Raw genomic sequence first — 25,356 nt, forward strand, 5'->3', positions numbered from 1 at the left:
TTGGCAAACAGGATTAAGGAAAATCCCAAGGCTTTTTATACATATATAAAGAGCAAGAGGGTAAACAGGGAAAGGGTTGGTCCATTCAAGGACAGAGATGGGAATCTATGCGTGGAGCCAGAGGAAATGGGCAAGGTGCTAAATGAATACTTTGCATCATTATTCACCAAGGAGAAGGACTTGGTGGATGATGAGCCTAGGGAAGGGAGTGCAGATAGTCTCAGTCACCTCATTATCAAAAAGGAGGAGGTGTTGGGTGTCTTGCAAAGTATTAAGGTAGATAAGTCCCCAGGGCCTGATGGGATCTACCCTAGAATACTGAGGGAGGCAAGGGAAGAAATTTCTGGGGCCTTGACAGAAATCGTTGCATCCTCATTGGCTACAGGTGAGGTCCCATGGACTGGAGAATAGCCAATGTTGTTCCTTTGTTTAAGAAGGGTGGCAAGGATAATCCAGGAAATTATAGGCCAGTGAGCCTTACGTCAGTGGTAGGGAAATTATTAGAGAGGATTCTTCGGGACAGGATTTACTCCCATTTGGAAACAAACGAACTTATTAGTGAGAGACAGCATGGTTTTGTGAAGGGGAGGTCGTGTCTTACTAATTTGATTGAGTTTTTTGAGGAAGTGACGAAGATGATTGATGAGGGAAGGGCGGTGGATGTTGTCTATATGGACTTTAGTAAAGCCTTTGACAAGGTCCCGCATGGCAGACTGGTGTAAAAGGTGAAGTCACATGGGATCAGAGGTGAGCTGGCAAGATGGATGCAGAACTGGCTCGGTCACAGGATACAGAGGGTAACAGTGGATGGGTGTTTTTCTGAATGGAGGGATGTGACTAGTGGTGTTCCGCAGGGATCAGTGCTGGGACCTTTCCTGTTTGTAATATATATAAATGATTTGGAGGAAAATGTAGCTGGTCTGATTAGTAAGTTTGCGGACGACACAAAGGTTGGTGAAGTTGCGGATAGTGATGAGGATTGTCAGAGGATACAGCAGGATATAGATCGGTTGGAGACTTGGGCGGAGAAATGGCAGATGGTGTTTAATCCGGACAAATGTGAGGTAATGCATTTTGGAAGGTCTAATGCAGGTGGGAGGTCTACAGTAAATGGCAGAACCCTTAGGAGTATTGACAGGCAGAGAGATCTGGGCGTACAGGTCCACAGGTCACTGAAAGTGGCAACGCAGGTGGATAAGGTAGTCAAGAAGGCATTCGGCATGCTTGCCTTCATCAGTCGGGGCATAGAGTATAAAAATTGGCAAGTCATGTTGCAGCTGTACAGAACCTTAGTTAGGCCACACTTAGAATATTGCATGCAATTCTGGTCGCCACACTATCAGAAGGACGTGGAGGCTTTGGAGAGGGTACAGAGGAGGTTTACCAGGATGTTGCCCGGTCTGGAGGGCATTAGCTATGAGGAGAGGTTGGAAAAACTCAGATTGTTTTCACTGGAACGACGGAGGTGGAGGGGCGACATGATAGAGGTTAACAAAGTTATGAGCGGCATGGACAGAGTGGATAGTCAGAAGCTTTTTCCCAGGGTGGAAGAGTCAGTTACTAGGGGACATAGGTTTAAGGTACGAAGGGCAAAGTTTAGAGGGGATGTGCGAGGCAAGTTTTTTTACACAGAGGGTGGTGAGTGACATAGAACATAGAACAGTACAGCACAGTACAGGCCCTTCGGCCCACGATGTTGTGCCGAACCTTTAACCTACTCTAAAGGTTCGGCACAACATTGCGGGCCGAAGGGCCTGAACTGTGCTGTCCTGTTCTATGTTCTATGTGCCTGGAACTTGCTGCCGGGGAGGTGGTGGAAGCAGATACGATAGCGACGTTTAAGAGACATCTTGACAAATATATGAATAGGAAGGGAATAGAGGGATATGGGCCCCAGAAGTGCAGAAGGTGTTAGTTTTGGCAGGCATCAAGATCGGCGCAGGCTTGGAGGGCTGAATGGCCTGTTCCTGTGCTGTACTGTTCTTTGAATGCACTGCCTGAGAGTGTGGTAGATGCCTTCAAAAGGGATTTGGATAAGCACCCCAGGAGAAAAAAATTGCGGCAGAGTGCTTATTCTTGCAGAGAGCTTGCACCACATGTAGAACCAAAAGGCCTTCTTCTGTTCTGTAACCATTCTAAGATTTAGTGTCCAGGACATTCTTGGAAGGTTGGTAACCAAGGGAGTTACAGTAGAATTCCCCTTGGAGCTGCCCAAGGCGCAGGTAATACACAATCGGCACCGATAGTCCTCCAAGGTGGCGGCGCTATGAGAATCCTGATGAGGGACGCTCTTGTTATTTCCCTCGCTCGTTGTTTGAGTGTCGCACCAAACCGTCTGATTGGTCGGATGGGATCATGTGATGCTGTCCGTGCCTATAAAAGCCGGTGTGGCGAGCAGGTTGGTCTTTCTTGGTTTGCGGCTGGTAAGTGAGTTTTGTTATGTGGCAGTTCCGAATTCAGGCTCAGTCTCCGGCCACGTGGAGCCGTTATTTTCCCGCCCGAGCCGATGGTACCACACGGGGTGGGCTCGGCGCGCTTTTTGTTTGTCTGTACGTCGTTGTGAATTTGTCTCGGTTTACTGTCCCTCTACTGATCCTGATTTGTCTAATGGAGCTGGGGAGGCGACGGGTCATTAACCGACCGATCTGCTGCAAACTGCGGCATTGGCTAGTTGCGCGTTCTCTTCTGGGGGATTGGCTGGCCGGGGTGGGAACACCCGGCGGTGCCGCGGGATTCGCTGGCTGAGGGAGGGGGCGGGGGGCGATGGTGCCTGGTGCCGCGGGATTGGCGGGGTGGGGGCGCGCGATGGTGCCGCGGGATTGGCTGGCTGGGTTGGGCGGAGTGGTGCCGCGGGGGTCATGGCGCGGGATTGGCTGGTGGGGCGATGGCACGGGATTGGTTGGGCTGGGGGGCGGTGGGGCCTGGTGCCGCGGGATACCCTGGGTGGGGGGCGGTGGGGCCTGGTGCCGCGGGATTGGCCGGGTGTGTTGGCGCATTGGCTAGTTGGAAGCGCCCGCTCAAGCGGAACCCACGTTTTTGGCAATGCAAGTCACAGCTGAACAGATCTCCCTGTGATCTGTATCTTCCTATTACTTGCTAGATGAATGGTGAGGGGAGAGTTTGAGGCCTTCTTCCGCTTAAAGAACAAGGTTATAAAAACCTCACACATTTTTGCTGTTGATTTTACAGCTGAGAGCTTTAAAGTTCTCTTCCCATTAAATGTACAAATTGCTCTTGTTACAGGGTTGGGTACAGTGAACACTGGTGACTGCAGCAGATGTTTTGCACCTCTGGACAGAAGGAATGTTTGTATTCAGAATCATCATTTTAAAAAGCTTTTGGCAGTCCCACATGGCAGACTTAAAAAAAAATCCCATGGGATCCAGGGAAATGCAGCATGGTACATATAAAATTGGTTCAATGGCAGGAAACAAAGGGTAATTGGCAGCTGTTAGCAGTGGTGTTCCACAGGGCTCAGTGCTGGGTCCCCTGCTTTTTTGTGGCATGTTAATGATTTGGATATAAATGTAGGGGGCATGATCAAGAAGCTTGCAGATGATGCAAAGATTGGCCATATGATTGATAGTGAGGAGGATAGCTGCAGGAAGATATTTATTTATTTAGAGATAAAGCACTGAAACAGGCCCTTTGGCCCACTGAGTCTGTGCTGACCAAGAACCACCCGTTTATACTAACCCTACAGTAATCCCATATTCCCTACCACCTACCTGCACTAGGGGCCATTTACCTGTCATCTGCAAGTCTTTGGCGGTGGGAGGAAACCGGATCACCTGGTGAAAACCCACACGGTCACAGGGAGAACTTGCAAACTCTGCACAGGCAGTACCCAGAATTGAACCTGGGTCCCTGGAGCTCTGAGGCTGTGGTGCTAACCACTGTGCCATCCATCCCATATTGATCTGGTCAGATGGGCAGCAAACTGGCAAATGCAATTAACTTGGAAAAGTGAGTGTTTGGGGAGGTCAAACATGGCAAAGGAATACACAATTAATGGAAATTACTGAGGTGTAGAGGAAGTGAGGGACCTTGCAGTGAATGTCCACAGATCTCTGAAGGTAGCAGGCCAGGTGAATAAGATGGTTAAGGCATTTGGAATCCTTTCCTTTTATCTGAGGTATAGAATGTAAGAACAAAGATGTTATGCTGGAACTGTATAACTCTGTTTGGCCACAGCTTGAGTACTTTGTTCAGCTCTGGTCACCATTACAGAAAGGATGTAATTGTACTAGAGGGTACAGAGATTTGAGGATGTTGCCAGGACTAGAAAAATGCAGCTGAGGAAAGAATGGATAGACTGGGGTTCTCCTTTGAACAGAAGGGTGATCTGATTGAAATGTGCAAAATTGAGGGGGCCTGGATAGTGGATGTGAAGGGTCTTTTCACCTTAGCAGAGAGGTCAGTGATGAGGGGGCATAGATTTAATGATTGTTAGATAAATTAGAGGAGATGAGAGTTTTTCCACCAGAGTGGCAGGGACTGGAACTCTGCCTGAAAGGGTAGTTGAGGCAGAAACCCTCTTCATTTGAAAGGATTCTGGATATGCAAATGCTGGAAGGTGGGATTAGAGTAGGTGGTTTGTTTTTTGGACAGTGCAGACATGATGGGCCAAGTGGCCTCTTTCTGTCATAAATTTTTGCTATGATTGTAATCATTTTGCTACATTCATTCTGGTTTCTAGCTGCTTCTGCAACTGGGATCATGCTAATTGATTACAGTTAACTGGAGAATTGTCTGGTATATGTAGGAGCGGTAGCATTTCTTTTGTCAGTGGGATCTTTGGGCTTCTGTGGTAGCCTTTGTACATTGCTATTAGCCTGCAAACCACTGGGTTTATTGATGTGGTTACCAATGCTGTTCCTTTGTCTGTCCTGAGACTGCCTTGTGTGGTTTGAATCTAAATGATGTGCTTGGAGTTCTGCAGATGTTTCACTTGTATTGATTGCAGCTTCCTGTAGCTTTGTATTGCTGTCTGCATGCTTCAACTGATTTCTGTCCCTTTGCTCTCATTTTTCTTTACCTACTTGCTCCTTTGCTTCCAGTTTTATAAATTGGCTCAAGTCCTGTCTTTTCTGACTTTTTGGTCACCCCTCTGGCTCTTTGCTTATCTTTCTCTTGTACACTCCCTCCCCTGGAATGGATTAGAGATGGGGAGGGGTAAGGCTGTGGAGGGATTTGAAACCAAGGATGAGAATTTTAAAAATCAAGACCTTGTTTGATCAAGTTAATATAGGTCAGCAAGCACAGGGCTGATTGGGGAACAGGACTTGGTATGTGTTAAGATAGTCAATTTTAGATGCCCTCAAGTTTACAGGCTCAAATGTGACCAACCAGGAGTGCATTTGAATAGTGATGAGATAATAAAGGAAATCACCAAGTAGTTATGAACTCCTTTTTACTGGTCATTGCATTCTGTCCCAGTCACCCATCCTCTGACCTAGACCACCTTTTTAAATTCATTCTCTGGATGAGTGTCACTGGCAAGCATAGCATCCATTGCCAATGAGTTGGTGAACTGCCTTCTGAACTGCTGCAGTACATGTGGTGTAGGTAGACCCACAGTGAGAGTTCCAGGATTTTGAGCCAGCAACAGCAGCAATTAGGTGGGGGGGGGGGGGGAAATGGGAGCAGAGGTTATGGTTGCAATCAGTCCAGAAAGTGTAACAAAGATGAGGTGCTGTTCCTCCTGCTTTGTTGGAGCAGTATAGAAGTGCAAGTTGGGGCAGAGAATTAAAATGCCAAGCTAATGAAAGCTCAGTTCATGTTCGTGAACTGAAGAGATGGGATTGTAGTTTCCTTTTGATGTAAAGGAGATCACAGGAATGAAATGGAAATCTTGTAGGTCAAGGGGCTCATCAGTAAATTTTTAGTACTGATGTTCTTCATGCTGATCATAGAGTACAGTAGGCCTGGACTAAAAATCCAGAGTGCAAGACCCAGTCTGCTATGGGCAGAGAACTTGACTTTAGTTTCTAAATTCAGTAAGTGACCATCTCAATTGCCATTTTAAAAACTCAACTTTCACTAATTTTCCTTGATGGAAAAATCTTACCCAGACTGGCCATGTGACTCCAGTCCCACACTGTCATACCAACATACCACTATCATTCACCCTGACTCCATATAAATAAATGCAGTGGCCTCAATGCAGAGATTAACCATTTACTGCTATCAATTAGGTGTAGGTTAGAGGTGGATTTTCTGGGTAGATGGCTGAATAGCTTCCGTACAAGTGCAGCATTTTGAGATGAGGTCCTTTATTGGAAAGGTATCAGCCAACATTGGAGTAGCACCTGGCAGGTTTAACTTGGATACTGCACTTTTCCCATGATGTAACATTTTTGGGGGGCAGGGGGAGAAATTTGTATTTTCAATGATTCTAACCACTACCATTTTTAGAATAAAAGTTGGTATGATTCACCCAGAAACAAAATCTCAAGTTGGAATTTGTTTACAATTTACTATAATTGTCTAATTTTTTAGTGGTTTTCACAAGTGCTTTAATGTAAATATAATTGTGTTGAATAAATTACTTACAGCAGTTTGTCTGGTGTTTTTGCTCTATGCATGCTTCATCTCCCTGTGAATAAATGTTGCTTTTGCCATCTTGACCATGGTGTACTTTCTGCAATCCTACTACAGTTTGGCTTCTTTGGAGGAGGCACCTTCAGACACTCAATACAGCAAAATTGATTTTAGTTGCATTGAGTAACTCCCAATAGCATTGGGTGAAGAATTGCACAAATGCAAATGTGAACTCTCATGATTGGTATTCAGCTGCTCCAGTGGGCAGTCTAGTGGATGCTATGCCACATGCACAGTGGAGCCTGTATGGATTGTTGCTTCAACAAAGTCATGGTTCTGGCATTAACAGCAACTTCTCCCAATAAAAGCAGTGCAGTTTCCAGCAAGGTGTAAGTGATTTTATGCAAATGTAACTGTTTGCCAATGGGATGATTGTTGGTGTTCCTTCACATGGACAGTTGTCCTAATTTTCTCAAGCTGTCCTGTTCCCAAGCATGTTAACCACTGGAATTAAGGCAAGTGACACAGGGGCATCTTGGTGACGGACAGGAATGCACTGCTGCCATGACCCTGTACATTCTTATGTTTCTGATCTAATTTCCTTTCAAATGCCTTGATTGGACCTGCCTGCACCACAGTCAGTGCATTCTTGACCTTGTTAGCTCACTGCATGACAACAGTTTTCTTAATTGCTTTTGGTACTGAGCAAAACTACATAGTACTCCAGTTATGGTCGCACCAAAGCCATATACAGTTGCAGTAACAGTTCCTTTACTTCTGTAATCCATGGTCAACTATCTCTCTGGCCCCATTGTCTTGAGACAATGGGTAAATGCCTAGAGGTGATTTGTGGAGTGGCAATTAAGGTTGATTCTAGTAATAGACTCTTCCACAGGCGCTGCAGATAAAATTGGTTGGCAGGGCTGTTAGACAGTTGGCTCTCTGTCTCTGCCTTTATGGCTATCTGCCAGTTCTGCTGATGGCTGGCAACTGACTCCCACGACTTGTGGTTGCTGTCACAGGACTTCATGTCGCGTTCGCAGCTGTCTTTAAAGCAGAGACATGGACAACCCGTGAGATCAGTGACAAGCTTGCTGTACAAAATGCATCCTTGGAGATCCTGCCATCTTCCATGCAGCTCACATGGCTGAGCCATCTTGAGTGCCACTGGCTCAGGGTGTATATGCTGGAGCTGTTGGCTGCATTGGAGATACAGTGCTGCCACCTGATGTCAAGGATTCTCCAGAGGCAGTGTAGGTTTGGACAGGTGTGTTGCATATTCCCCTGTTTATAGCCGTTCAGATAATATTTTGCCTTCCTGTTTTTGCTACCAAAGTGGATAACCTCACATTTATCCACATTATATTGCATCAGCCATGCAACAAGACCTGGGTGTTCTGGTACGCAAGTCGTGGAAGGTAAGCATGCAGGTGCAACAGGCAGTAAAAAAGGCAAATGGTATGTTGGCCTTCATATCAAGAGGATGCGAGTACAGGAGCAGGGATAACTTGCTGCAATTATACAGGGCCTTCGTGAGGCCACACCTGGAATATTGTGTGCAGTTTTAGCCTCCTTATCTGAGGAAGGATGTTCTTGTAATAGAGGGAATGCAGCGAAGGTTTAGCAGACTGGTTCCTGGGATGGTGGGAATGCTGTATGAGGAGAGATTGAGTCGGTTAGGATTATATTCGCTGAAGTTCAGAAGAGTTAGGGGGGACCTCATAGGAACCTATAAAATTCTAACAGGACATGAAATGGTAGATGCAGGAAGGATGTTCCCGATTGTGGGGGGAGAAAGAGTCCAGAACCAAGGATCATAAGGATATGGGATAAACCATTCAGGACTGAGATGAGAAATTTCTTCAGAGTGGTGAGCCTGTGGAATTTGTGACCACAGAAAGCAGTTGAGGCCATAACATTGTATGTTTTCAAGGAGTTAAATATAGCTCTTGGAGCGAAAGGGATCAAAGGATATGGGGCAAAAGCGGGAACAGGTTACTGAGTTGGATGATCATAATGAATGGTGGAGCAGGTTCGAAGGGACGAATGGCCTACTATTTTCTATGTTTCTATATCTCATCTGGGATGAGGAGTACTTGCTGAGATACTTCAGGACGCTATGATTGTGACTATTCAAGAAGGGAGATGAGACAGATTGTGGCAACGACAGAGGAATCCCCCTGCTGTCTGCCGAGGTGAGATCATTGCAAGGATTGTCCTCAATCACCTCCCGTTGGCTGAAGAGCTGTTTCCAGAGTCAGTGTGGTTTTTTCCTGAGAGGCACCACCGACACGATCTTCATTGCACAGCAAATCCAAGAGAAATGCAGGGAATGCCATGTACAGTTGCAGTAACAGTTCCTTCACTTTTGTAATCCATGGTCAACTATCTCTCTGGCCCCCTTGTCTTGTGACAATGGGTAAATGCCTAGAGGTGATTTGTGCTGCACATGGCCTTTCTCAACCTCACAAAAGCCTTTGACTCTGTCAATTGTAAAGACTTAGAGAACATCCTGCTCAAAATTGGCTGCCCTCAAAAGTTTGTCACCACCAACACAAGTAGACAGGGTGGTGAAGAAGGCGTATGGCATGCTTGCCTTCATTGGCCGAGGCACTTGAGTACAAAAGTTGGGACGTCATGTTTCAGTTGTACATAACGTTGGTTAGTCTACATTTGGAGTACTGTGTGCAGTTCTGGTCGCTGCACTACAGGAAAAAAGTGATTAAGCTAGAGAGGGTGCAGAAAAGATTCACAAGGATGTTGCCTGGTTTGGAGGGCTTGAGTTATAAAGAGAGATGGGATAGGCTGGGTCTGTTTCCCCTGGAGCGAAGGAAGCTGAGAGGGGACATAACAGAGGTATATAAAATTGAGAGAGGTAGATAGGCAGAGTCTGTTTCCCATGGTAGGGGTGACTAAAACTAAAGAGCTTGGATTTAAGGTGAGAGGGAGGAGGTTCAAAGGGGTAAATTTTTCACACAAAGAATAGTAGGTATCTGGAATGAGCTGCCTGAGGAGGTGGTGGAGGCAGGAACAGTAATGACATTTAAGAGGCATCTGGACAGGTACTTGAATGAGCAAGGCATAGAGGGATATGGAATTAATGCAGGCAGGTGGGATTAGTATAGATAGGCATTATGGTCGGCATAGAGACGGTGGGCCGAATGGCCTGTCTCTATGCTGTATGACTCTATCTGTGGAGGGTGTTTAACTGGGATATCAGTGTGGAGGGTGTTTAACTGGGATATCAGTGTGGAGGGTGTTTAGAACAAAGAAAATTACAGCACAGGAACAGGCCCTTCGGCCCTCCAAGCCATGGATCCCTGTGGAACACCACTGGTCACACGTCTCCATTTTGAGAAACTCCCTTCTACTGCTACTCTCTGTCTCCTGTTGCCCAGCCAGTTCTTTATCCATCTAGCTAGTACACCTTGGACCCCAAGCGCCTTCACTTTCTCCATCAGCCTGCCATGGGGAACCTTATCAAACGCCTTACTGAAGTCCATGTATATGACATCGACAGCCCTTCCCTCATCAATCAACTTTGTCACTTCCTCAAAGAATTCTATTAAGTTGGTAAGACATGACCTTCCCTGCACAAAACCATGTTGCCTATCACTGATGAGCCCATTTTCTTCCAAATGGGAATAGATCCTATCCCTCAGTATCTTCTCCAGCAGCTTCCCTACCACTGACGTCAGGCTCACCGGTCTATAATTACCTGGATTATCCCTTCTACCCTTCTTAAACAAGGGGACAACATTAGCAATTCTCCAGTCCTCCGGGACCTCACCCGTGTTTAAGGATGCTGCAAAGATATCTGTTAAGGCCCCAGCTATTTCCTCTCTCGCTTCCCTCAGTAACCTGGGATAGATCCCATCCGGACCTGGGGACTTGTCCACCTTAATGCCCTTTAGAATACCCAACACTTCCTCCCTCCTTATGCCGACTTGACCTAGAGTAATCAAACATCTGTTCCTAACCTCAACATCCGTCATGTCCCTCTCCTCGGTGAATACCGATGCAAAGTACTCGTTTAGAATCTCACCCATTTTCTCTGAGTCCAAGCATAACATTCCTCCTTTGTCCTTTAGTGGGCCAATCCTTTCTCTAGTTACCCTCTTGCTCCTTATATATGAATAAAAGGCTTTGGGATTTTCCTTAACCCTGTTTGCTAAAGATATTTCATGACCCCTTTTAGCCCTCTTAATTCCTCGTTTCAGATTGGTCCTACATTCCCGATATTCTTTCAAAGCTTTGTCTTTCATCAGCCGCCTAGACCTTATGTATACTTCCTTTTTCCTCTTAGCTAGTCTCACAATTTCACCTGTCATCCATGGTTCCCTAATCTTGCCATTCCTATCCCTCATTTTCACAGGAACATGTCTCTCCTGCACGCTAATCAACCTCTCTTTAAAAGCCTCCCACATATCACATGTGGATTTACCTTCAAACAGCTGCTCCCAATCTACATTTCCCAGCTCCTGCCGAATTTTGGTATAGTTGGCCTTCCCCCAATTTAGCACTCTTCCTTTAGGACCACTCTCGTCTTTGTCCATGAGTATTTTAAAGCTTACGGAATTGTGATCACTATTCCCAAAGTAGTCCCCTACTGAAACTTCAACAACCTGGCCGGGCTCATTCCCCAACACCAGGTCCAGTATGGCCCCTTCCCGAGTTGGACTATTTACATACTGCTCTAGAAAACCCTCCTGGATGCTCCTTACAAATTCTGCTCCATCTGGACCTCTAACACTAAGCGAATCCCAGTCAATGTTGGGAAAATTAAAATCTCCTATCACCACCACCCTGTTGCTCCTACATCTTTCCATAATCTGTTTACATATTTGTACCTCTATCTCACGCTCGCTGTTGGGAGGCCTGTAGTACAGCCCCAACATTGTTACTGCACCCTTCCTATTTCTGAGTTCTGTCCATATTGCCTCACTGCTCGAGTCCTCCATAGTGCCCTCCTTCAGCACAGCTGTGATATCCTCTTTGACCAGTAATGCACCCCTTTTACCTCCCTCTCTATCCCGCCTGAAGCATCGATATCCTGGGATATTTAGTTGCCAATCATGCCCTTCCCTCAACCAAGTCTCAGTAATAGCAATATCATACTCCCAGGTACTAATCCAAGCCCTAAGTTCATCTGCCTTACCTACTACACTTCTTGCATTAAAACAAATGCACCTCAGACCACCAGTCCCTTTATATTCATCATCTGCTCCCTGCCTGCTCTTCCCCTTAGTCACACTGACTTCATTATCTAGTTCCTTACAGGCTTTTGTTACTACCTCCTTACTGTCAACTGACCTCAATTGGTTCCCATCCCCCTGCCACATTAGTTTAAACCCTCCCCAACAGCGTTAGCAAAAGCACCTCCAAGGACATTGGTTCCAGTCCGGCCCAGGTGTAGACCGTCCAATTTGTAATAGTCCCACCTCCCCCAGAACCGGTCCCAATGTCCCAAAAATCTGAACCCCTCCTTCCTGCACCATCTCTCAAGCCACGCATTCATCCTGACTATTCTTTCATTTTTACTCTGACTGTCACGTGGCACTGGTAGTAATCCTGAGATTACTACCTCTGAGGTCCTACTTTTTAACTTGGCTCCTAACTCCCTAAACTCTGCTTGTAGGACCTCATCCCGTTTTTTACCTATATCATTAGTGCCTATGTGCACAATGACAACTGGCTGTTCACCCTCCCCCTTTAGAATGTTCTGCAGCCGATCTGAGACATCCCTGACCCGTGCACCTGGGAGGCAACATACCATTCGGGAGCCTCGTTTTCGACCACAAAACCGCCTATCTACTCCCCTTACAATCGAATCCCCTACGACTATAGCCCTTCCACTCTTTTTCCCGCCCTTCTGAACAGCAGAGCCAGCCACGGTGCCATGGACCTGGCTACTGCTGCCTTCCCCTGGTGAGCCATCTCCCTCAACAGTATCCAAAACGGTATACTTGTTTTGGAGGGAGATGACCGCAGGGGACTCCTGCGCTGCCTTCCTGCTCTTTCTCTGCCTTTTGGTCACCCATTCCCTTTCTCCCTCAGCAATCCTAATCTGCGGTGTGACCAATTCACTAAACGTGCTATCCACGACCTCCTCAGCATCGTGCATGCTCCAAAGTGAGTCCATCCGCAGCTCGAGAGCCGTCATGCGGTCTAACAAGAGCTGCAGTTGGACACACTTCCTGCACGTGAAGGAGTCAGGGACATCAGCCATGTCCCTGAGCTCCCACATTGAGCAAGAGGAGCATGACACGGGTCTGAGATCTCCTGCCATTTTTAATCTTAAGCTGAACTTAGTTAAATGAAAAAGGAACGAAAAGTTTTTACCAATCACAATAAAACCAGAGAAATCGAAAAAGCCTTACCTTAGAAACACCCCACCGAGTCCTTTCTTTTTGGTTAGAGGAGGAGGGCGGGTGGGAGACACGACAAGTGTGGTGTCTCGGGTTCAGAAACCGCCCAAATATATAGTGTTTTACTTACCCAGCAGCCCCCTGGCCTCCGCCGAAAAACAAAAGGAAATTAAATTTACTTTCAAACTGACCTTCCCAGCTGCTCACTCGCTCACACTCTGCTCCCGAAAAAGCTGCTGCAATGAAAGGAAAGTTATTTTAAACCGCCCAAATATATAGTGTTTTACTTACCCAGCAGCCCCCTGGCCTCCGCCGAAAAACAAAAGGAAATTAAATTTACTTTCAAACTGACCTTCCCAGCTGCTCACTCGCTCACACTCTGCTCCCGAAAAAGCTGCTGCAATGAAAGGAAAGTTATTTTAAACTGCCTAAATATATAGTGTTTTACTTACCCAGCAGCCCCCTGGCCTCCGCCGAAAAACAAAAGGAATTTAAATTTACTTTCAAACTGACCTTCCCAGCTACTCACTCGCTCACACTCTGCTCCCGAAAAAGCTGCTGCAATGAAAGGAAAGTTATTTTAAACCACCCAAATATATAGTGTTTTACTTACCCAGCAGCCCCCTGGCCTCCGCCGAAAAACAAAAGGAAATTAAATTTACTTTCAAACTGACCTTCCCAGCTGCTCACTCGCTCACACTCTGCTCCCGAAAAAGCTGCTGCAATGAAAGGAAAGTTATTTTAAACCGCCCAAATATATAGTGTTTTACTTACCCAGCAGCCCCCTGGCCTCCGCCGAAAAACAAAAGGAAATTAAATTTACTTTCAAACTGACCTTCCCAGCTGCTCACTCGCTCACACTCTGCTCCCGAAAAAGCTGCTGCAATGAAAGGAACGTTATTTTAAACCGCCCAAATATATAGTGTTTTACTTACCCAGCAGCCCCCTGGCCTCCGCCGAAAAACAAAAGGAAATTAAATTTACTTTCAAACTGACCTTCCTAGCTGCTCACTCGCTCACACTCTGCTCCCGAAAAAGCTGCTGCAATGAAAGGAACGTTATTTTAAACCACCCAAATATATAGTGTTTTACTTACCCAGCAGCCCCCTGGCCTCCGCCGAAAAACAAAAGGAAATTAAATTTACTTTCAAACTGACCTTCCCAGCTGCTCACTCGCTCACACTCTGCTCCCGAAAAAGCTGCTGCAATGAAAGGAAAGTTATTTTAAACCGCCCAAATATATAGTGTTTTACTTACCCAGCAGCCCCCTGGCCTCCGCCGAAAAACAAAAGGAAATTAAATTTACTTTCAAACTGACCTTCCCAGCTGCTCACTCGCTCACACTCTGCTCCCGAAAAAGCTGCTGCAATGAAAGGAAAGTTATTTTAAACCGCCCAAATATATAGTGTTTTACTTACCCAGCAGCCCCCTGGCCTCCGCCGAAAAACAAAAGGAAATTAAATTTACTTTCAAACTGACCTTCCCAGCTGCTCACTCGCTCACACTCTGCTCCCGAAAAAGCTGCTGCAATGAAAGGAAAGTTATTTTAAACTGCCCAAATATATAGTGTTTTACTTACCCAGCAGCCCCCTGGCCTCCGCCGAAAAACAAAAGGAAATTAAATTTACTTTCAAACTGACCTTCCCAGCTGCTCACTCGCTCACACTCTGCTCCCGAAAAAGCTGCTGCAATGAAAGGAAAGTTATTTTAAACCGCCCAAATATATAGTGTTTTACTTACCCAGCAGCCCCCTGGCCTCCGCCGAAAAACAAAAGGAAATTAAATTTACTTTCAAACTGACCTTCCCAGCTGCTCACTCGCTCACACTCTGCTCCCGAAAAAGCTGCTGCAATGAAAGGAAAGTTATTTTAAACCGCCCAAATATATAGTGTTTTACTTACCCAGCAGCCCCCTGGCCTCCGCCGAAAAACAAAAGGAAATTAAATTTACTTTCAAACTGACCTTCCCAGCTGCTCACTCGCTCACACTCTGCTCCCGAAAAAGCTGCTGCAATGGTTCCAGTCCGGCCCTGGTACAGACTGTCCAATTTGTAATAGTCCCACCTCCCCCAGAACCGGTCCCAATTTCCCAAAAATCTGAACCCCTCCCTCCTGCACCATCTCTCAAGCCACGCATTCATCCTGACTATTCTTTCATTTCTACTGTGACTAGCAAGTGGCACTGGTAGCAATCCTGAGATTACTACCTCTGAGGTCCTACTTTTTAACTTGGCTCCTAACTCCCTAAATTCTGCTTGTAGGACCTCATCCCGTTTTTTACCTATATCATTGGTGCCTATGTGCACAACGACAACTGGCTGTTCACCCTCCCCTTTCAGAATGTTCTGCAGCCAATCTGAGACATCCCTGACCCGTGCACCTGGGAGGCAACATACCATTCGGGAGTCTCGTTTTCGACCACAGAACCGCCTATCTACTCCCCTTACAATCGACTCCCCTATGACTAGAGCCCTTCCATTCTTTTTCCCGCCCTTCCGAGCAGCAGAGCCAGCCACGGTGCCATGAACCTGGCTACTGCTGCCTTCCCCTGGTGAGCCATCTCCCTCAACAGTATCCAAAACGGTATACCTGTTGTGGAGGGAGATGACCGTAGGGGACACCTGCGCTGCCTTCCTGCTCTTTCTCTGCCTTTTGGTCACCCATTCCCTTTCACCCTCAGCAATCCTAATCTGCGGTGTGACCAATTCGCTAAACGTGCTATCCACGACCTCCTCAGCATTGCGGATGCTCCAAAGTGAGTCCATCCGCAGCTCCAGAGCCGTCATGCGGTCTAACAAGAGCTGCAGCTGGACACACTTCCAGCACGTGAAGGAGTCAGGGACATCAGCCGTGTCCCTGAGCTCCCACATTGAGCAAGAGGAGCATAACACGGGTCTGAGATCTCCTGCCATTTTTAATCTTAAGCTTAAGTTAGTCTTAACTTAGATAAATGAAAAAGGAACGAAAAGTTTTTACCAATCACACGAAAAAAAAAGAAATGGAAAAAGCCTTACCTTATCTGCACACCACCGAGTCCTTTTTTTTTCGTTAGAGGAGGAGGGCGGGTGGGAGACACTACAGGTGTCGTGTCTCGGGTTCAGCCACTGCCCTAATATATAGTACTTACTTACCCAGCTGCCACCTCACTCTCCCTGTCGCCGCTGCAAAAAGAAACCGCCAAAACAAAAAGGTAAGTTTATATAAGTTGTAAACTCACTTACCCAGTTTAACCGGATATCTGTGGATGGTGCTTAACTGGGATATCTGTGGATGGTGTTTAACTGGGATATCTGTGGATGGTGTTTAACTGGGATATCAGTGTGAATGGTGTATAACTGGATATCTGTGCGTGGTGTTTAACTGGGATATCAGTGTGAATGGTGTATAACTGGATATCTGTGCGTGGTGTTTAACTGGGATATCAGTGTGAATGGTGTATAACTGGATATCTGTGCGTGGTGTTTAACTGGGATATCAGTGTGAATGGTGTATAACTGGATATCTGTGCGTGGTGTTTAACTGGGATATCTGTGGATGGTGTTTAACTGGGATATCAGTGTGAATGGTGTATAACTGGATATCTGTGCATGGTGTTTAACTGGGATATCAGTGTGAATGGTGTTTAACTGGATATCTGTGCATGGTGTTTAACTGGGATATCTGTGGATGGTGTTTAACTGGGATATCAGTGTGAATGGTGTTTAACTGGATATCTGTGCATGGTGTTTAACTGGGATATCTGTGGATGGTGTTTAACTGGGATATCAGTGTGAATGGTGTTTAACTGGGATATCTGTGAATGGTGTTTAACTGGGATATCTGTGAATGGTGTTTAACTGGGATATCTGTGAATGGTGTTTAACTGGGATATCTGTGAATGGTGTTTAACTGGGATATCTGTGAATGGTGTTTAACTGGGATATCTGTGTATGGTGTTTAACTGGGATATCAGTGTGAATGGTGTTTAACTGGATATCTGTGTATGGTGTTTAACTGGGATATCAGTGTGAATGGTGTTTAACTGGATATCTGTGCATGGTGTTTAACTGGGATGTTGGTGGATGTTGTTTAACTGGGATATCAGTGAATGGTATTTAACTGGGATGTCTGTGTGCATGGTGTTTAACTGGGATATCTGTGTGAATGGTGTTTAACTGGGATATCTGTGAATGGTGTTTAACTGGGATATCTGTGAATGGTGTTTAACTGGGATATCTGTGTATGGTGTTTAACTGGGATATCAGTGTGAATGGTGTTTAACTGGATATCTGTGTATGGTGTTTAACTGGGATATCAGTGTGAATGGTGTTTAACTGGATATCTGTGCATGGTGTTTAACTGGGATGTTGGTGGATGTTGTTTAACTGGGATATCAGTGAATGGTATTTAACTGGGATGTCTGTGTGCATGGTGTTTAACTGGGATATCTGTGTGAATGGTGTTTAACTGGGATATCAGTGTGGATGGTGTTTAACTGGGATATCAGTGTGGATGGTGTTTAACTGGGATATCAGTGTGGATGGTGTTTAACTGGGATGTCTGTGTGAATGGTGTTTAACTGGGATATCAGTGTGAATGGTGTTTAACTGGGATATCAGTGTGAATGGTGTTTAACTGGGATATCAGTGTGAATGGTGTTTAACTGGGATATCTGTGAATGGTGTTTAACTGGGATATCAGTGTGAATGGTGTTTAACTGGGATATCAGTGTGAATGGTGTTTAACTGGGATATCAGTGTGAATGGTGTTTAACTGGGATATCAGTGTGGATGGTGTTGAACTGGGATATGTGTGGATGGTGTTTAACTGGGATATCTGTGAATGGTGTTTAACTGGGATATCAGTGTGGATGGTGTTTAATTGGGATATCTGGGGATGGTGTTTAACTGGGATATCTGTGAATGGTGTTGAACTGGGATATGTGTGGATGGTGTTTAACTGGGATATCTGTTGTGAGAATAAAAAATACTGAAATGTTGTTTCTACAGCTTGTGGAAAATTACCAAGAAGTCATTTCTACACAACATAATGAAATCACTGAAAAAGAGAACTGATAAGGGTATGTAAGTAAAGACCTTGAGACAGTACAGCAGTTAAAAATTGTGCTTAGGCAGAGAAAAGAGAAACAGCAAGAGTTAGAACAAAGGATGTAGTGAATAAGAAACTGCCCCACTAAGATAAAGGCTGACAGCTGCAAGTTAAAACACACAATGGAGAGCCAAATAAGGTAAAACAACAACAAGAGTTAGGAGCTAGAAAGTTAGAGTAGGGGGAGAAGTAAACAGAGGGGGAGACTGTAGCAACTATAGGATAGGTTAGTGTCATAATATGTCATAACCAATAATGTAAACTAAAGGCGTGGAAAAATGGATTTGTATTGTATGAACTGAATATGTTGATGGGTATGCCTGCTTGTAGGACACCCGATCTTGCAAGAACGTTAAATAAACTTACTTCTTCAGAGTTTGACTTGGTGTAAATTATTATTAAGTGGGCTACGTTTCTCACAATTGGGGGCTCGTCCGGGATCTCTTCATCATTGCCGGGACCGCGGCCGACGACAGACGAGAAGACGCATCCCGTTAATTTAAAAACGGTCTCGTTTCTCTCGTTGGTAGCGGACCCGAGCAATCGACTGAAAACGATCCTAGGGAAGTCACTCTGAACGAGTATTTAGTGCGGCAGGTACACACGTGAAGTCAGGCAACTCCGTGCACGGACGAAGGTAAGAAAAACGACTTTTAAGTATTATCTTGGTGACTTATGGTTAACTGTAGGATAAGACCTTCTAAGTACTAAAAGTCCTTGAGGAGTGAATTTTATAGTCCTGCAGTATAAGACCCTTCAGCTAGGAGGTGAGTACTGTATGGTATACCGTAGGGTACAAGACCCTTCAGTTAGGAGGTGAATACTGTGGGGCAGTATAAGACCCTTCAGCTAGGAGGTGAGTACTGTTTGGTATAAGACCCTTCAGTTAGGAGGTGAATACCGTAAGGTATAAGACCCTTCAGCTAGGAGGTGAATACCGTAGGGTACAAGACCCTTCAGTTAGGAGGTGAATACTGTGGGGCAGTATAAGACCCTTCAGCTAGGAGGTGAATACCGTAAGGTATAAGACCCTTCAGTTAGGAGGTGAATACTGGTTAACTGTAGGATAAGACCTTCTAAGTACTAAAAGTCCTTGAGGAGTGAATTTTACAGTCCTGCAGTATAAGACCCTTCAGCTAGGAGGTGAGTACCGTAGGGTATAAGACCCTTCAGCTAGGAGGTGAATACCGTAGGGTACAAGACCCTTCAGTTAGGAGGTGAATACTGTGGGGCAGTATAAGACCCTTCAGCTAGGAGGTGAGTACCGTAAGGTATAAGACCCTTCAGTTAGGAGGTGAATACCGTAAGGTATAAGACCCTTCAGCTAGGAGGTGAATACCGTAGGGTACAAGACCCTTCAGTTAGGAGGTGAATACTGTCGGGTATAAGACCCTTCAGCTAGGAGGTGAATACCGTAGGGTACAAGACCCTTCAGTTAGGAGGTGAATACTGTGGGGCAGTATAAGACCCTTCAGCTAGGAGGTGAGTACTGTATGGTATAAGACCCTTCAGTTAGGAGGTGAATACCGTAAGGTATAAGACCCTTCAGCTAGGAGGTGAATACCGTAGGGTACAAGACCCTTCAGTTTACCATGGGAAATAAATCGTCTAAAAAGGAAGACGATGGGAGACAAGGAAAGTCTGCCGGCAACATCCCTCCAGAAAGTCCATTGGGACGGATGTTGGAGTATTGGGATTTAGAGTCAAAAGCCAAGGAGAAAAAGACCCAAATATGATCTAAGGACAGCAAGAAGGACCACCCCTAAACCCGACGATAACGACGACGATAGAGACAGAGAGTCTCCTAAGACAATGATGCCCTTGAGAGAGGTACCAATAGGAAATAATGAAATTGGATTTGTTAGTGCACCATTAACGTCAGGAGAGGTAAGAGTGTTTAAAAAGGAAATGAAAGTCCTCGTAGAAGACCCCTGAAAATTTGGGAAAGAGAAAACCCTCCCGGGGTAGGGGGAAACGAACCAGCCGAACAAAAATACCCTAATCAAGACCCGCAGTGGCAGAACAATAACGTCGGCCATAGGGGCCAGATGAAAGACCTTAGAAATCTGATAGTAAAAGGCATTAGGGAATCTGTCCCGAAATCACAAAATTTGAATAAGGCCTTCGAAGTAAGACAGGAAAAGGATGAGACTCCCTCAAATTTCTTACAGAGATTACGGGACACAATGAGGAAATATTCAGGTTTAGATCCAGAAGACTCGGTTGCCCAAGGACTCCTTCGAGTCCATTTTGTAACAAAATCATGGCCAGACATCCAAAAGAAAATTCAAAAGATAGATGGATGGAGTGAAAAACAATTGGATGAACTGCTCAGAGAAGCGCAGAAAGTTTTCGTTAATAGAGATGAAGCCAGAGAAAAACAGTGAAGCTTAAATGAGATGGTAATTGTACAAGTGTTCCACCCTTTTATGTTGTAAACAAGTAGTTGAAGCCCCTGCAAAACTTATGCCTTTACAGAGTTCCCGCAGGCCCCTCTTATGGCACAAGCAGGCGGCGTATTGAGTGTGACCCCTCTGGGTGTTGAAGGCTGTTTCTAGACAAATAGAGACCATTAAAGGCACCTAGGTGGGATCAAGGGAATGATTTTTAAAAATGTTTTGAAGAATCAAAGGGGGGACTGTGAGAACAGAATTTAGATTTTAGAATTTTTAAGAACAGAATTACATGGGAACATTTAAGATGAAACAATTAATCAGTCATGTATTGCTAACAAGCTAGCTTCAGTGCTGCAGGGAGGGACAGCTCATCAGAAATGACTTCATAACTTCAGGGCTGCAGAGGCAACTTGGCCTTGCAGCTGGTACAGCGAGAGAGAGAGAGAGAGAGAGAGACATTGTACTTCAACAGCACTCTTCTTATCACCCAGACATGACAATCCTAGGGGAAAGTTAGAATGAAAAACACACCGACCAGGCTAATACACGCCCCCTTGTTAGAGGGTGGCTCAGCCTACCCTTCTGATTCAGCAGTTGCTGAGTTTTTTATATTTGCTTTTATATTATACTGTTTAAATGTTATTTGAGTAAATAGATCCACATAATCCTAGTGAATATATATAATCATAAATAAGTTGATCAGTGGAGAGAAGGTTATCATAGAATGATAAAAGGGGGGAATGTGGAAGTGAGCAGAAAGGCATGGCACTGGTACTTGAAACAAGGTTACCCTGGACCAAATGTTTACCTATAACGATACTCAGAATTCGGACAGCCCCTAGAAAAGATGTGGGACTGTCCCCCTATGAAATGCTATTCGGATTACCCTATATGGGAACCAGGGGCGAGATGCCAACCTTAGAAACTAAAGATTCGTTTCTAAAGAACTATATACTGCTGTTGTCTTCCTCATTGTCATTCCTCAGGAAGCAAGGCCTGTTAGTACAGACCCCACCTCTCGAATTTGCAGTGCACAAGATCCAACCAGGAGATTGGGTTCTGGTGAAATCGTGGAAAGAGACTAAACTACAACCGAACTGGGAAGGACCATACCAGACTCTCCTAACCACTGAAACAACCATAAGAACGGCAGAAAGAGGTTGGACCCACGACACAAGAATCAAGGGGCCGGTACAACCCCCCCGGCCGAGGAAGGAACTTGGACAACCGAATTAACAGAAGAACCATTGAAAATAAAGCTAAAAAGACTTTGAGTAACGAACTTTTTTATATAGCGGCGCGAGCGCGGAAATACTGTCTGTAATATTGTGTGCCTTTTCTCTTTCTCTCTTTCTTTTCAAAAGTAGCCAGGAAATAAAATGGGTTGGATGTTTTTGTATGCAGTATTAGTCATCCCAGTAATGGGAAAAATAACAATGTGGGACGGAACTGACGGGGACAACGGTACACGAATTGAAATCCCCAAGAGCCAGGACCCTCAGGTGGTAGAAGTAGACTTATGTTTCCTAATCCCATGTGGGGGCATACATAACCAAAGAAATTATTATGTGGAGTCCCTCCATTATTATGGGGATGGACTACTAACAGGAGACCCACTCCCACCGATTATATCCATTCACCAGAGCCCCATAAAACCAGGCCCAGATTGTCCAGATAAGGAATGCAACCCTATTTGACGATAAAAAGAACCGAGTGGACAGAAACGCCTGGTGGAATATCCATCCAACGCCAGCGGAATGGCTCAATAACAGAAGAACGACAAATCAAAAGTACCCACTTCCAATTAGACAACAAGGTGTTTGGAGTAACAGTTAGAGAAGGGAAAAAGAAAGGTGAATTAAAATGTTGTTTTCAGGTAACAATAGATAAGACTGGTAAACCATCTAACAAACTAAAAGGGACCTCTCATAATGACCCTAACATAGTAAAAATAATAGAGGTAAAAGACTTGAGAAAGACAATTGAGATAGAAACCGGTTACGGGGACACAAATGCCTGGGTCGAATGGATAAAATTACCTGTAAAAAGTTTGAACAAAAACAATTGCTATGCTTGTGCATCTGGTAGACCGATAGCTCAAGTAGTACTTTTCCCACTGGGGTGGGAGCGTGACCGAAAGGGCATGGAATGCATGTTAGCCCTATATCAGGATAAGACGGCTTGGGGTATTCAAACTTGCATATCCTTGTCATTAATGTTCCCTCCCCTAGAGAAAAAAGATTCAAGGACTCCCCCTTCATTTTTAGCCACCGGTGTGAATCACACATCATGCGTAAGTCGACACGGTGCGGAGCTAACCAGAAATATGGGAGAGTTGAAGTCATGCATAGAGACTGAGGACGTAACTGGAAGAGTCAGGGGAGGGAACTACTCATCATTGAATGTCCCAAGAGTGGATTTATGGTGGTATTGCGGAGGAAAAATCCTGAGACAGACCCTACCCTCCCAGTGGAAGGGGACGTGCGCAATTGTTCAATTGGCAATACCATTCACCTTGGCATTTGAGAAACAAAAGATAATAACGAGGGAAAGGGGTAAAAGGGAAGCGATAGCGAACTCTTTTGACGACCAGGTATACATGGATTTCATAGGGGTCCCAAGAGGGGTACCTGATGAACTCAAGGCCCGAAACCAAATAACCGCCGGTTTCGAGTCTTTGTTTTGGTGGGTCACGATTAACAAAAATGTAGATTGGATAAATTATATTTAAAACAACCAACAAAGATTTATAAATTATACTAGAGATGCGGTAAAAGGTATAGCTGAACAATTAGATGCCACTAGTAGAATGGCTTGGGAAAATCGACTGGCTCTAGATATGATCTTAGCAGAAAAAGGAGGCGTGTGTATAATGTTAGGAGGGAAATGTTGCACATTTATCCCAAATAACACAGCACCCGATGGTTCAATCACCCGAGCACTGCAAGGGTTAACAACTTTAGCAGAGGAGATGGCCGAAAATTCAGGAGCAGACACTTCCCTGACGGGGTGGCTTGAATCCTGGTTTGGAAAATGGAAAGGCATGATAATCTCGGTTTTTACCTCCCTGATCACGGTTGTCGGAATACTAATAGCCATCGGGTGTTGTATTATTCCTTGTGTAAAAGGGCTGACACAGCGATTGATTGAGACAGCTTTGACGAAGCAGATGTCAATACAAAGAGGCCAGGAAGAGAGTATGTACCTGTTAGGTAATGACAAAGTGGATAGTATCAACGGAAATACAGACATTGAAAAGGCGGCTGAAATAATGCTCAGAGAATTTGAGAGGACATATGAGAACCCTCCGCAGTATGTAGAAAACAACAAGGATTAAGTAAAAGAAAAGGGGGAATTGTGAGAATAAGAAATACTGAAATGTTGTTTCTACAGCTTGTGGAAAATTACCAAGAAGTCATTTCTACACAACATAATGAAATCACTGAAAAAGAGAACTGATAAGGGTATGTAAGTAAAGACCTTGAGACAGTACAGCAGTTAAAAATTGTGCTTAGGCAGAGAAAAGAGAAACAGCAAGAGTTAGAACAAAGGATGTAGTGAATAAGAAACTGCCCCACTAAGATAAATGCTGACAGCTGCAAGTTAAAACACACAATGGAGAGCCAAATAAGGTAAAACAACAACAAGAGTTAGGGGCTAGAAAGTTAGAGTAGGGGGAGAAGTAAACAGAGGAGGAGACTGTAGCAACTATAGGATAGGTTAGTGTCATAATACGTTATAACCAATAATGTAAACTAAAGGCGTGGAAAAATGGATTTGTATTGTATAAACATGAACTGAATATGTTGATGGGTGAGCCTGCTTGTAGGACACCCGATCTTGCAAGAACGTTAAATAAACTTACTTCTTCAGAGTTTGACTTGGTGTAAATTATTATTAAGTGGGCTACGTTTCTCACATCTGTGAATGGTGTTTAACTGGGATATCTGTGGATGGTGTTTAACTGGGATATCAGTGTGGATGGTGTTTAACTGGGATGTCTGTGTGGATGGTGTTTAACTGGGATGTCTGTGTGGATGGTGTTTAACTGGGATATCAGTGTGGATGGTGTTTAACTGGGATGTCTGTGTGGATGGTGTTTAACTGGGATGTTGGTGGATGTTGTTTAACTGGGATATCAGTGTGGATGGTGTTTAACTGGGATATCAGTGTGAATGGTGTTTAACTGGGATATCAGTGTGGATGGTGTTTAACTGGGATATCAGTGTGGATGGTGTTTAACTGGGATGTTGGTGGATGTTGTTTAACTGGGATATCAGTGTGAATGGTGTTTAACTGGGATATCAGTGTGGATGTTGTTTAACTGGGATATCAGTGTGGATGGTGTTTAACTGGGATATCAGTGTGGATGGTATTTAACTGGGATGTTGTTTAACTGGGATATCAGTGTGGATGGTGTTTAACTGGGAGATCAGTGTGGATGGTGTTTAACTGGGATGTCTGTGTGAATGGTGTTTAACTGGGATATCAGTGTGGATGGTGTTTAACTGGGATATCAGTGTGGATGGTGTTTAACTGGGATATCTGGGGATGGTATTTAACTGGGATATCAGTGTGGATGGTGTTTAACTGGGATATCAGTGTGAATGGTGTTTAACTGGGATATCTGGGGATGGTATTTAACTGGGATATCAGTGTGGATGGTGTTTAACTGGGATATCAGTGTGGATGGTGTTTAACTGGGATGTTGGTGGATATTGTTTAACTGGGATATCAGTGTGGATGGTGTTTAACTGGGATATCAGTGTGGATGGTGTTTAACTGGGATGTTGGTGGATGTTGTTTAACTGGGATATCAGTGTGGATGGTGTTTAACTGGGATATCAGTGTGGATGGTATTTAACTGGGATGTTGTTTAACTGGGATATCAGTGTGGATGGTGTTTAACTGGGATATCTGTGTGGATGGTGTTTAACTGGGATATCTGGGGATGGTATTTAA

At 44.8% G+C, this 25,356-nt stretch overlaps 1 pseudogene; it reads left to right on the forward strand.

Moving 5' to 3' along the window:
- Window positions 1–3,014: 3,014 nt before the first annotated feature.
- Window positions 3,015–24,239, forward strand: LOC137350733 (uncharacterized; annotated as a pseudogene).
- The last annotated feature ends 1,117 nt before the right edge of the window (window positions 24,240–25,356 follow it).

Source organism: Heterodontus francisci, chromosome 2 (assembly GCF_036365525.1).
Source record: "Heterodontus francisci isolate sHetFra1 chromosome 2, sHetFra1.hap1, whole genome shotgun sequence".
In the NCBI taxonomy this organism is placed as follows: domain Eukaryota; kingdom Metazoa; phylum Chordata; class Chondrichthyes; order Heterodontiformes; family Heterodontidae; genus Heterodontus; species Heterodontus francisci.